This window comes from Toxorhynchites rutilus, chromosome 3, assembly GCF_029784135.1.
Source record: "Toxorhynchites rutilus septentrionalis strain SRP chromosome 3, ASM2978413v1, whole genome shotgun sequence".
NCBI lineage: Eukaryota > Metazoa > Arthropoda > Insecta > Diptera > Culicidae > Toxorhynchites > Toxorhynchites rutilus.
In genome coordinates, this window is record NC_073746.1 from 116531615 (window position 1) to 116544109 (window position 12495).

At 37.7% G+C, this 12495-nt stretch overlaps 1 protein-coding gene across 5 annotated transcripts in view; it reads right to left on the minus strand.

Moving 5' to 3' along the window:
• The window catches only part of LOC129772788 (tyrosine-protein kinase Btk29A), a 312094-nt gene that overhangs the window by 199244 nt on the left and 100355 nt on the right, over positions 1 to 12495 (minus strand). The window contains exon 1 of one of the 5 annotated variants that reach the window (XM_055776234.1): positions 11550 to 12287. The exons of 3 other annotated variants lie outside the window; for them this stretch is intronic. The gene's annotated coding sequence lies outside the window, so the exon portion shown is untranslated. Of the gene's footprint in view, positions 1 to 11530; positions 12288 to 12495 lie in introns of those variants that run through there. One more of the 5 variants, XM_055776233.1, reaches the window with a different exon arrangement.

Sequence of the window (12495 nt, forward strand, 5' to 3'; positions counted from 1 at the left end):
TTCCATAGTTTTTTGCCAGGAGTGCGCTTATTTGAACTTAAGAGTGTTTTGGGCTAATTGGTGACTTTTTCTGATTGATCATGGAATTTCCGTGAATTCCAGCATTGTTTCCGAGATAAAAAAAAGTGCCATTTCAAATCGGAGGTGAAAATTGGTTGTCGTTTTCGCGAATGAATTTTGATGCAGTAACTGTTTACTGTTGCATCAAAATTAATTCTCGAAATTGGATTTTTCGATAATCTATAGAGTATTCTTTCAGATGTTTCACTGTTTCATTGAAATCACAATACTTGTGCTTCAAGGAGTAAAAGTTTCAGTGATTTCGCCAAGTGTACCAGAAATCAAAATTGGCGAACCGACGCACAGTGGTCCCTCAGAAGGCGGCCAAAACCCAAAAAATGAAGTTGCATAAAAAAACAGAAATCCTACAGTCCCTTATTCTAAGATGTTCAAGGCATCTAGGATCACCTGTTTCACCCCATTCCGCGCTCGCATCATTGCTCTGGCAACGCGATAAGATACCAGTTTCGCATGCTAGCCGGTGCCACTATTTCGTGGGTGTTTTTCTAACATGTGTTTTGGTGAAGTTTTTAAACGATTTTTTTTGGCTCATAATGTTTGTTGAAGCATTTTTAACGGAGAATTTGAATTTTTTTTAAAGTTCGGTTTTTTCAGTTTTAAAATTCGGTTGGTTGTAGTATGTGTTAACTCCACACAAAGTAAGTACTATTTTGGAAGTTTATTTTTGCTTCGGATGGACTTATAAAACTTGCCCCGCATTTCCCCGCAAAACTTTTTTAATGAAAGTGTTCCTCAAAGTGTTATTATTGATTTTATTCGTTTTTTATTGTTTTCATAGTCTCGGGACCAAGGGTGCCATATTTTTTCATATTTTTTCTGAAAAGCTGAGTATTTTTCACACATTATATGTCGAAACCAGAGAGGCGTTTTTTTCGTTTTTGAGTTTTCAAAGTGAACCGATGATTTGAAGAATCCTTTTTTTCCTCTTTTTTAGTTTTTTGGTGAAACCAAGTTGAAAAATGAACTCTGCGTATCCGAAAACATGCATTTTGATACCAAACACGATAAAAACTGAAAATTTTGTGCTTTGCCCCTTCCCCCCGTTTTGGTTTTTTGGTGAAACCGAGTTGGAAAATGGACTCTGCGCATCCGAAAACATACATTTTGATACCAAACACGATAAAAACTGAAAATTTTGAACTTTGCTCCCTTGCACCTGCCTCACCCACCCCCCCCCCACCCTTTTAGTTTTGTTTGTGGAACAGAGATGAAAAATGAACTCAGCGTATCCGAAAACCCCAGTCTACCAAAAACTGGGTTTTAAGCTGAAAAATTTGTGTTTTGGCCGCCTGAATTGTCTCAGGGACCACTGTGCGACGGGCAAATCAAACCCCTGGGCGATAATGAACAACTTTGAGAGCATTTGTCGCAAATTCGATCAGGACGAAAACAGGTGAAACGATAAGTTCATGCAGCTGTAGGACGATTGAAACGGCAATATTGCGCTAAAGTTTCATCCAAAGACACCAGGACTGTGTTGTGCTAGTAGCAAACTCAAATTACCGGTTGCTTTCGAGTGCCGTCATTCGGTGCGAATTTTGTTTGAGAAAGTGGATTTAATCCGACATTTGAGATAATTGGATTTATTTACCAATTTTAAAATTACAAACAAATTTACACATTCAACGGCGAACGCACGATGGAACCGGATCGATATTGTCGCTAGCGAAGGACGAACGCATTTTTTAAAATTTATTTCAGTGAAAATTTCGAAGCCGAAATTGATAAATGTTGTGCGATTAAGGCAGTATTCCAGCCTAGAAAGTTCTACTGAACTGATTCATGTCGAATTTATATGGATACAATCTGCAGGCATCTCGCTATCGCATGAACCTCTGAAATATGATATTTTTTAAGTTTTGCTATTTTAAAAAAATCGAGAAACGTAAGACGTTTTAATCGTTTTAAACCGCATTTTGTTTTTCAAACGGCCGCCATTTTGTCAAAAAGAATGTTTTTGACTTGCCAGAGGTTCATGCGATAGCGGCATCTTTACTGATTCAGAATCTGTTTTTTTTTTGTTTCAGATAACCAGAAGGGCTGGAATCGTGTGCGCCATGACACAACTTTTTTTCTACCCCTCTCACTTTATCAGCTCTCAACTATTTTAGTTATGAATATTTTTTCTCCGTTCAGTTTTTGTTCTATTGTTAAAAGAAAGCTGAACAAATAAAGATATAATGGATACTAAAAATATTCTTTGTTAAGCTCGAAAGAACGTCCGAAATGCGGTTTCTACACTAGAATACCCCTCAATCGTGCTATGAAACATGAAATCATTGGAGGACGTCTTTCCGGATACAACGTCTCAATTCGGTTATTCAACAGCAAATTCAGAGTGAATGAAAGTTCGACTAGAAGTCGCGAACACAATTTAAATTTCAAATTCGATTTTTAAATTGATAATAGAGTATATTGGCATTGTTTTCAGAATAATCAGCGGAATCTTTCCAAATCAGAAAATGTAATGGATAAAACTGAGATCCTTACGAAGGGTTCCAGGAAACGATTACCAAAACAGTTCTCAGTTCATAACGCTCATGATGACGACGGTAATCATCCACTGCAGACCACAGGATGCAAGCTTCTTTTTTCTTCAGGAAGGTTCGAGTGACAGTGCGCGTACGCATAATTATCATGTTGAACATTCTGCCGCATTGGCGTAGCCTGATATCCAACCATGTATCAGTTCCACCGTACGATCAAAACACGCTGGATACCATGTGGGTTTGAATGGAACCTCAGAAAGCCAATAATGTAGTACGCGAGGGCACCCGCGGCTAACCGAAACACGTATGCCACAACACAGTTCGAACAATGCTAGAGGTGCGAATAATTAACGATAGTTCCCATGCATAGATCTCTACCCCGGACTACAGGCAGTCCAGTGTGTTTTGACAAAAACAACTTTATAGACTCACCACAACCGGTAATCGACGCAAGACCCGCGTCCATCAGTTCTCGCTAAGTTCATTTGATGTCACCCACCTCCTCCCCCATCCTGTGTCCGATTGCGCTTATCAAATGCACCTGTGTAATGTATGTGCACCACTCACTTCTTTCTTGCCAACGGCGACAACGACATACTTTGCCACAATCTTAATTGATGCCCGTATTTTTCTATGTCACCATCAAAGTTTTATGCCGGTTGTTGTGTTTAGGTGCAATATTTGCGGAGCGTACTTTAATAGTCAGGTAATTGAAGTGTTATTTTCGTACATGGCTAATTAGAATTAGCATATTGAAATTTTCAGCACTGGGTGTGAAAGCCATCTCTCGGTCCCGACTCTCACTCTGAATATTCCTAGCGCATAATGGTTTCTAGTCGGCAAATTATGCAGTATCCACAATATAATCCGTGACATTCTTTTGTTCGCATTCTCAGCCCGTCGAGGGTGTGGCTCGATGCAGTGTCTGGAATTGAAACTCGCAGGATTCAGAACAGCATATGTATTACACCATCGCCAACACTCTTCATCATGTACGCTGAAACAACGATGATGATCGCTCAGACGCAGTTTATGTCTCACTTTATTTTTCATTACTTCTTCACCACAACCACGTAACACTGCTGCAAGTGTTTAATCCCTGACCCAACATCATCTTGGAAATTTCCGCTCATTTTCTTCGCGCAGCAAGTTAAAACACGAAACGATCAGTTTGGTTGGTTGCAATTGTCTTGCTTATCCATCTACCAAAACAACTGTCGATAGCACTGTGTTTGCTGCATGAGCATTTTTTTCCCGGGTTCTGCGCGTTTCTGGGCCCGACCGGATGAGGCAGCAGCAGCAGCAGCCACATACACCAACTGGTGCTGCGTTTTGAATATTGATTTCAGACGTGTGTTTAATTCAGACAGCATTTGTGCCATTTGAATTCTTTTTTCTTTCTGTATACATAATTACATCGACTGACTGACTGAGCATCATGAAGTGTGTGTTATGATGTGAGCAATTTCCAACTAGTTACATACTGCCGCTTCAATGTGGCTACAATTAGAATGCAATAGCTTCCGAGGTTCTATTCCTATGGTGAAGAAACTTGAAAGGGCTGAATTGGTGAATCATTCTTCCTACTTTCTCGTACAAAGGTTCTATGGAGGCATTAAATCTACAATTCCAACGGCATCATGATCCATGTGAGACTTTAATAATTATTACAGACATGATTAAACTATTATTTTATGGACTGCCGACTCGCAGACGAGGTTTTCAACTTGTGATTTCTGATGATCTATATTACCAGTTTATCAAATGTTCGCTATTCAAAAGTATCGAGAATAGAATAGAATTCACGGTTGGCTTCTCAGATTTCCCAGGGATATTTTTACATCCAGATTGAAAAGACCTCTACACGAATCATTCAATATACTCAGAAAGGTCAGGCCTTTTATTAAAAACATTGAACTTGCAAAAGAAAACGGATTTTATTTTCGTAATTATTGATTGTAGTTTTTTATTGTTTTCATGGTTTTGGATTAGAGGGTGGCCCGAAAAATTATTTTTTTATAAAAGGTTAGCTCATTGGCTTTAAGGTTATGATTTAAAAAAAAATCATTTTTGGGAATAAGTGGAAAAAAATGATTTTTCGGACCACCCTAAAATTGAAATGGGCACTCTAACAACAAAATAGAAAATACGAGCCTAATGTTTTGCGATAAAGAACAAAATTACCACGTTTGAGAAAATTCTGAGCACCACTATATCGGTTTGGCATGGAATGGCTGAGTATATACTGGAGTCGCTTTTTACGCGGGGGATACGTTCCGCGTTAAAAAAAAAACGAGTAAATTCCAAAATCCGCGTTAAAAAAACTGCGTTAATTCCAAAATCCGCGTAAAAATGACCCGGGTAAATTTAGAAATCCGTGTAAAAATATAACAAACAGAGAATTATTAGTTTAAAATGCAACCCATATTCTAACAATTTATTAACTGATTTTTTTTGCATGCTGCAATCATGATATCTGTATCTCCTTACATTTCTCAGCTACTAATCAGTAATACAATACGAACTTATTTCGTGAAAAGTCACATCAATTACCATATTGATTTTTTTTATTTTTACGAACCCGCGTAAATTTCGAAATCCACGTAAAAAAAACCGCGTAAAATTCGAATAAAGCTCTTGTTTCCGACAGGGCACGGTCGCCATGAATCTCAACAATTTTGTGTACTTCAGCTGCCGATGTTATTTCAATAGAACCATGCAGTAAAACTCCTCGCAAATACTCTCTTTCGCCACAAAACTCGACATGTTTAAAATTGAAATGACGATTATAACACTGTTATTTTGCACAGCCACTCATTTTTGGGGTCGGGGAAGATTCTTATGATAGTTTGAAACCCCTCGCACCTCTCTAAGGGGGAGTTGCCATACAAATGAAACACAAATTTCTGCATAACTCGAGAATTAATCAAGCAAACGAAATATAATTTGGCATGTGAAAGTTTTAGGGTGTAAATAAATGTTTTTACGGTGGTTAGACACTTCACCCCCCTCTTTAAGGGGGAGCTGCCAAATGAAACACAAAAAAAAACAAATGAAACACAAATTTCTGCATAACTCGAAAACTAATCAAGCAAATGGAGCCGAATTCGGCATGTGAAGGTTCTAAGGGGCACGAAAAGTCCCTATGGTAGATTGACACTCCTCCCCTCTCTCTGAAGGAGAGGGGGCTGATAGCGTGATAAAACGCACTCCTATATCTTCTTCTATCTATATGAATAAAAATGGAACACCAAATGAGTTGATAAGAGCGAAATTCGAGAAAGGAATTGTCCGATTTAGGGCTGTCTTTATTCTATCATATTTTCTTTATCAAACATTTATTCCATGTAACGGATAAACATGTTATTTGCAAGTGGTTGAAAAATCTTGAACGAGAATTGTGTATGAAAATAATATGATATTATAATGACGAGTTGGTAGAAGTACTAGGAATTTTATAGTAAAAGGTAAGGTAAGGTAGGTAGTAAAAAACGTGAATGTGATGACGAAGAATAAATTTTGGGCGGACGAAGTTTGCCGGGTCAGCTAGTAGTTTATAATTTTACAAAAAAGCGCCACGAAAGACAACTTTTTTCCTTAATCAGACAACCCATTTTCTCGGAAACAGCTGAACCGAATTTGACGTGACAATTCAAATTAGAAAGAATCCTCAAATGTTTTATCGGTATACACCCATACCTCACTTTACAGCCTAGATACGTTCCACGAAATTCGTCCGCAAAGCGAAGAGCCTATAAGGAATAAATTATCCTAATACAAATTTATTCAAATTCAATCAGGTCAATTCCAAATTTGTTAAATATGTAACATGGTTTATCATTAAAAATGCATTTTATCCTTTTATTTTTATTTCATTTTAATCAAAAATTAAATTCATTTAAATCAAAAATATATACATAACATAAACATAAAACATACAATACATACAACATTCATACATGAAAACCAACAACAATCTATAAACAAAAATGAAACATCTTCATGTTACATGGAATATGTGTATGGGGTCGGGTCCGTAGCAGAGTGCCAATTACTGCAAAAAATGAATGACTTCAATGATCCGGCATACACTAATCTAAGTTATTTTTCGTATACATAACTAATTTGTATGTTGCTTAAGTTATTTTTTCGCAAATATTTTTTTTACTTCAGTACAAAAGTGATTTTTGAACCAATCCTCAATTTTTTTTGCCGTTATAACGAAACAGGCCGTAAATCGAAAACGTGCCTGAATTGAAGAGGGCCGTTATAGCGAAATGCCGTATAAAGAGCGGCCGCATAGAGAGGTATGGGTGTAAGTCAGGAAACAGGAATCGGAAAAGGAATCAGTGAATTTCTATACATTTTCGTGCATAATGAAAAAAAAATTGATCAATTTCACCTCAAAGATATATTTTAAAATTCCAAATTTTTCGCTAAAAATTTTCCAAATTAACACTTACGGAAATTTTTGAACAAAAATTTTCATTACATTTTGCGACCTTAGCACCCCAGTACTGGTTTTAAAAATAATTGTTTCGCGAAAAGGTCTCGCGCCCAAAAGGAAAACTCGATTCCAACGTTCCAAAAAACGTTTATAAAATTCGACAAAGAACTAAATACTAATTGTAAAATTCGGAGCGTGCTCTATAAGGGCAATTGTTAGCACAATAAAGGAGTACTGTTTCTGTTCTCAGCAATTTTTTTTTGATTGAAAAAAAAACAAAGAATACATCAGGCAAGCACTGGACCAAGTTTCACGTTAGACTACGTCTTAGATTACACCATTAAACGGGAAATTTTCCTACAATGTATAGTTTAAAACACAAATAGTGAAATAGTCAATATTTGCATACGAGTCGGGTGTTAATTTTGATGATAACGACTCTTTCTTCGTTGTTACACATTTTTTCATGGCGACCGTGATGAGTTAATTGATCGCTATTTCTATAGGAACGAATAAATTAATGATTTATCGTGACCCATATGAAAACCCGTTTGTACAGTAATGTAAAACAATCAGTATATCTTTTCCCAAAGGATACTTTTTTTTTGTTTCGAGGCCGGGGGTAGTTCATTCCTATTTTCAGTCGCGACAACATTCGAGTTACAGTTCATTCTACACGAGCATAAAACTGTGTCGACCAGTGACAATTCTACCCTGGATCCTTCGAGCAGAGAGAAACGCACCACTACAGACTGGGAGACGGCATTGCTGATTAATGCTTAGCTACATCCCAATAGACAGTATTTCATACTTATTGCAATCATAATCTCGAGTCAACAGCGAGTAATCGATTATATATTAGTTTGTATATAGTATATAGTACATAGTTTGTAAGTTCAGTTATTACAATGAATTCTCGGCTCCGTGAGGCTAATGCTCCATAGCCAAAATAAAATACATTACATTAGAATATATACATTGTTAGAAAACTTTCGGTTGAAGGATCGTATGCATAAAACAAACTGTCCTTTTCAAGACCACCAATTCCATTCACGAGAAGGTGAAGGATTTTTGAAAAAAAATTAAAATAAAACTTTGTACAGAACCAATTGTTGCGAATAAGTCCTACATGAAACTTCCTTTCGTGCCCCTAGAACCCTTCTAATGTTTTTTATTCCTTTTCACAAATGGGATATGCACACGCCGTGCCAGCAACATGTAAGAGTCACAAGAGATCTTACCGAAGATTTTTATAGATGTTTGAGTTCTAAAAACTTCAATTAGAATCGTGTCTGAGTGTGAATCTGAAACTATAAATATTCTTTTTTGAATGCAACATGAAACATGAAATATCTTTACATTTGGGAAGATCACACGCTTTTTCCCGAAAAATTGTTTAACATCGTAGGAATACTACTGTTAAAGTTGTCCATAAACCTAAAAAAAGACGGTTCTTCCTTACCAGGAACCAGATCAGGACGACCATCAAAGACGAGTTCTTGGATTGAAAAAGTTCTTGTATGAAAAACGCGCAACAAAATCGATGACTATCAACTCTGCAAAAAAGCTGTACAAACAGAGAATGAACACTTCGTTCATGTGATACCTCAAAAAATGTGAAATAGACTTCACGAACTAGATATCAAAGATAAAATTTTACTTAGGAAAAAATAAAAACCATGGCAACAAAATTAATTGTCAACCAATTTAACTAGCTGATATCAACATGAACGGAATATTCAATCTCTATTCGTTTTGCTGTTTTGGGAGCTGTTGTTCCTAAATATTGCAGCAATTATAATACACTCGACAAAAAAATTAGAGGAACAGAATGAGGAGTCGTATATTTTAAGTGATTTTTGACATGCTGTAACTTCGTGAAAAATCAACGCAGAAGTACAAAATCCAAACATTAGAACGTTTCATATTGATACGTTCAGCCGCTTTTACTAACCGATTTTTCAAAATTTGGAGCAAATAAGAAGAGCATTTAATCCCAAATCGTATCAGAAGTACAAAATCCAACGCGACTCTCAGAATGAACGATTCGTAACTTTCGCCTTAATCAGGTTGAGGGTGAAGAGTGCGTGTAAGTGTGAAAATGCGTATGTATATGTGTGAGTATCATCGCTCCTTACAATATTTGTACCTACAAACGCATGAAAACGAAAGTTACGAACCGTTCGTTCTGAGAGTTATGGCGGGTTTACATTAGGGAGATCTATAGCTAAAGATGAATTTATTCACATGGAAATAGATGTAAACGGGTGAGAATACATATGATACACTTCTTCGAGGTATATATGTATAGAATGTATAGAATAAATTTAGGCATATGTAAACGCTGGTAAATTTCTCACTGGTGAGAAATCACTAAAGTTGGATGCAGTTCTACTTCAAGTGAATAAATTCACCGAAAGTATGAATATATTCATTAAATAAGTTCGCGCTTGTGTAGACGGTTGATGCGACTTCTATAAATATCATCATATTTCTTCACACGAATATATCACTAGTCTAAACCCACCCTTACGTTGGATTTTGTACTTCTGATACGATTTGCGATTAAAGGCTCCTCTTATTTACTTCAAATGTTGAAAAATCGGCTAGAAAAAACGGCTGAACGTATCAATATGAAACGTTCACAAATGTTTAGGGAATACACTAGGCTAAAAATTTGCCTGCAAACATCAGAACTTTCTGTGATATTTGCATAACTATAGTGGTTTTTGTAAAGCACTATAAAAATCCAGTTTTTGACACTTTTTTGAAATCGATTCAAAAAATTGCGATAATTTTTTTTCGTCCTTGTGCAGAATTTATTGAAGTTTTAAAAATTGCCTTTCGATTTACGGGGCGGTAGTTGTTTATTGAATTATTCATCATCAAAGAAGAAGGGTAATTTTTCATTCAAACTAAAATATCTATGTGTGGGAAGGTCCTACAGGAACCTTCTTGGAACCGAATGAAAGCTGCTTGATATGGTTAATGGAATTTGATGTTGAGTTGGTTAGCAACAAAATTTGTTAGTCCTTACTTAGTACTTGAAAAAAACATTGAAAAGTCGATTTTTCATTTCTTCCCGATTTTGTTGCCCACTACACCTACACACACCAAGGTAAAAATATGTACGTAAAATACTAACGTAATATACCTGAAAGCTATATCTTCAAAATGATCACAAAGTTACAGCATGTCAAAAATCACTTAAAATTCACGACTTCGAGTTCTGTTCCTCTAATTTTTTTGTCGAGTGTATTAAAATATTTTCAATTTGCAGATAGAAAATAACCGCTCTGTTTGAACTTTTAGTCAATTTTAGCTGTTGTCTTGTTACGCAGTTGAACGATGTCAGCAATGGCGGTACGATTTTTCGATATAGGATCGAATTTTTGGAAGCTACGGTGTAATAATAATTATAAGCAATGTTTTTGTGAGATATACATGGAGGGCTTAATACACATCCAAGTGGAATATGGCATATTATGACTGAACTTACATGCTTTTCTACTCTTTTAATTTGTTCGTGACATAATTTTTTCAGGAGCGAAATGTTGCTTCTACATCAGATAAGAAAATGATGATCGCTTCGAAGCCACAAATTTTGGTAAGGACATTTTTTTTCGGTGGAAAAGGAATACAAGCAAGCAAGCAAGTTGTTGTTACAGAACCCTTAAATTTAAAAACCAATTTTGAATGGCTTCGGCCCGCAGCCTTGAGAGCTTAATGATTAGGGTTAATTATCATGCCTAAATCATGAACAATATCCACGTTTATATTCGGAATGGTTGCAAACCGATTCTTCTAGACACACAAAAAGATCTCAGAAAGGGCCCACATTGAGTCCATCTCTGATAAAACGTATAACCAACGTGTACAAAAACCTTCAACCAGCGCTAACCCGTACCCCGAACCAGAACACAATCGACCTCTTTCAAACCGGGCCGAACTCCAGCATCCACATCGAGACGATTGGTTGGTCCACCTTCGCCATCGTCGTTGTCGATACAACTGCCAGCAAAACAATTTCTTGTTCGAGCTCGCTCATATGCAAACTTGTTTGACACCACCTCCGCCCGCGCTCAGCTCAGGGCATACGTTTCGCGCGAACGCAAATTTCTCCACGACCCACCTTGCACCTCCCCCCACACTCCACGGGTGCACATACTCTTCGGCGATCGGGGGAGTTGAGAGAAGACCGCACAAGATTGCTGAAACGCGAAGTTTAACCAATGTTTGCCCAGTCGCACCAGAGAATACGAAACAAACATAACGGTAGTACGTAAAAGATAATCCCGCCGCACTCCGACCACCGATTGGCAACTTCGCGAACAACAGCGAACCACAGAGACCCACTTGGATGGTTAGGGGGTAAGATATGCGAGACACCTAATTGAATGTGTCGTAGCAGCGAACAGCTAGTACCTCAAGGTTTTACCCGAACCAATCGGCCAACAAATTGCCACTTGTACAAATTTGAGAATAAAAAAAAAACTATTTTTGTTCTTCTTACGTCTGCTGTATCAGCTAACCTCCATCCGTGTTTCGCTTACAGCATGCTGCCAACTGGATTCACTACGAGCATCACCACCAATTTTTATTTTCAATGCAAAAAACTCCTTAATTGTTGGCTCATACGATCCGTACAATTCTTTCCTTCTGCTGCGATCACACTCAAAAGAGCAGGGCGATAGGATAGCGACGAGACTCACACTCTCTTTCGACCCGATCGACACTTTTTGGGCGTTTCACCAATCTTTTCGATTTCAGTATCACTGGTTTTTCCTGTTTGTTTTTTTTCCTTATTTCTTCTCGATCTTCACTCTCTTTTATCTTTCGAAAGGGTTGAACACCAAAAAAGCACCAACTTCGAACGAACCACCAGCTGGAGCAGTTTCAATAATCCCGATCAAGTTTTTCACGTTGTTGTTATTATTTTTGTATTTCTGTATTTCTTGTAGAGCGGTTGTCACCACACACGTCAGTCGACTGTGACCTAGCAGGCACAATCCAACCAACACGAAACTCACCACCGAACAACACTACACGTAATCACGCCATAAATAGACACTGGCGATATCACTTTGCGTTCACCATCCGTTCGCTGGATCTGTATCAGAACTCCTAAGCCCGATCAATATCCTCGAGATCACCTTTGAGAACATGAACATGACAGGGGAAAAAAAGTAATGAGGAATTCAAAGCGAACTCGCAGAACGATCGTGGCGTGTATGCTTATCGTCGGGTACGCAACTGCTAGCAGACTGAGCTGTGACCAGGTCGAGAGTGTGGATCAAAACATGATCATCGCGACGAAGACACACAGAAAGCAGCAATGTTGGCGAAACACACGCACACACTGCCGCCCGCCATTGGAAGCTACAGGCAAAAGGTACCTCATACAGCAGCTATCGAACCAACGAACCAATACACACCCGCGCGCGCAAAGCTGAAAACTTACTTTTCGAGCTTTTACAC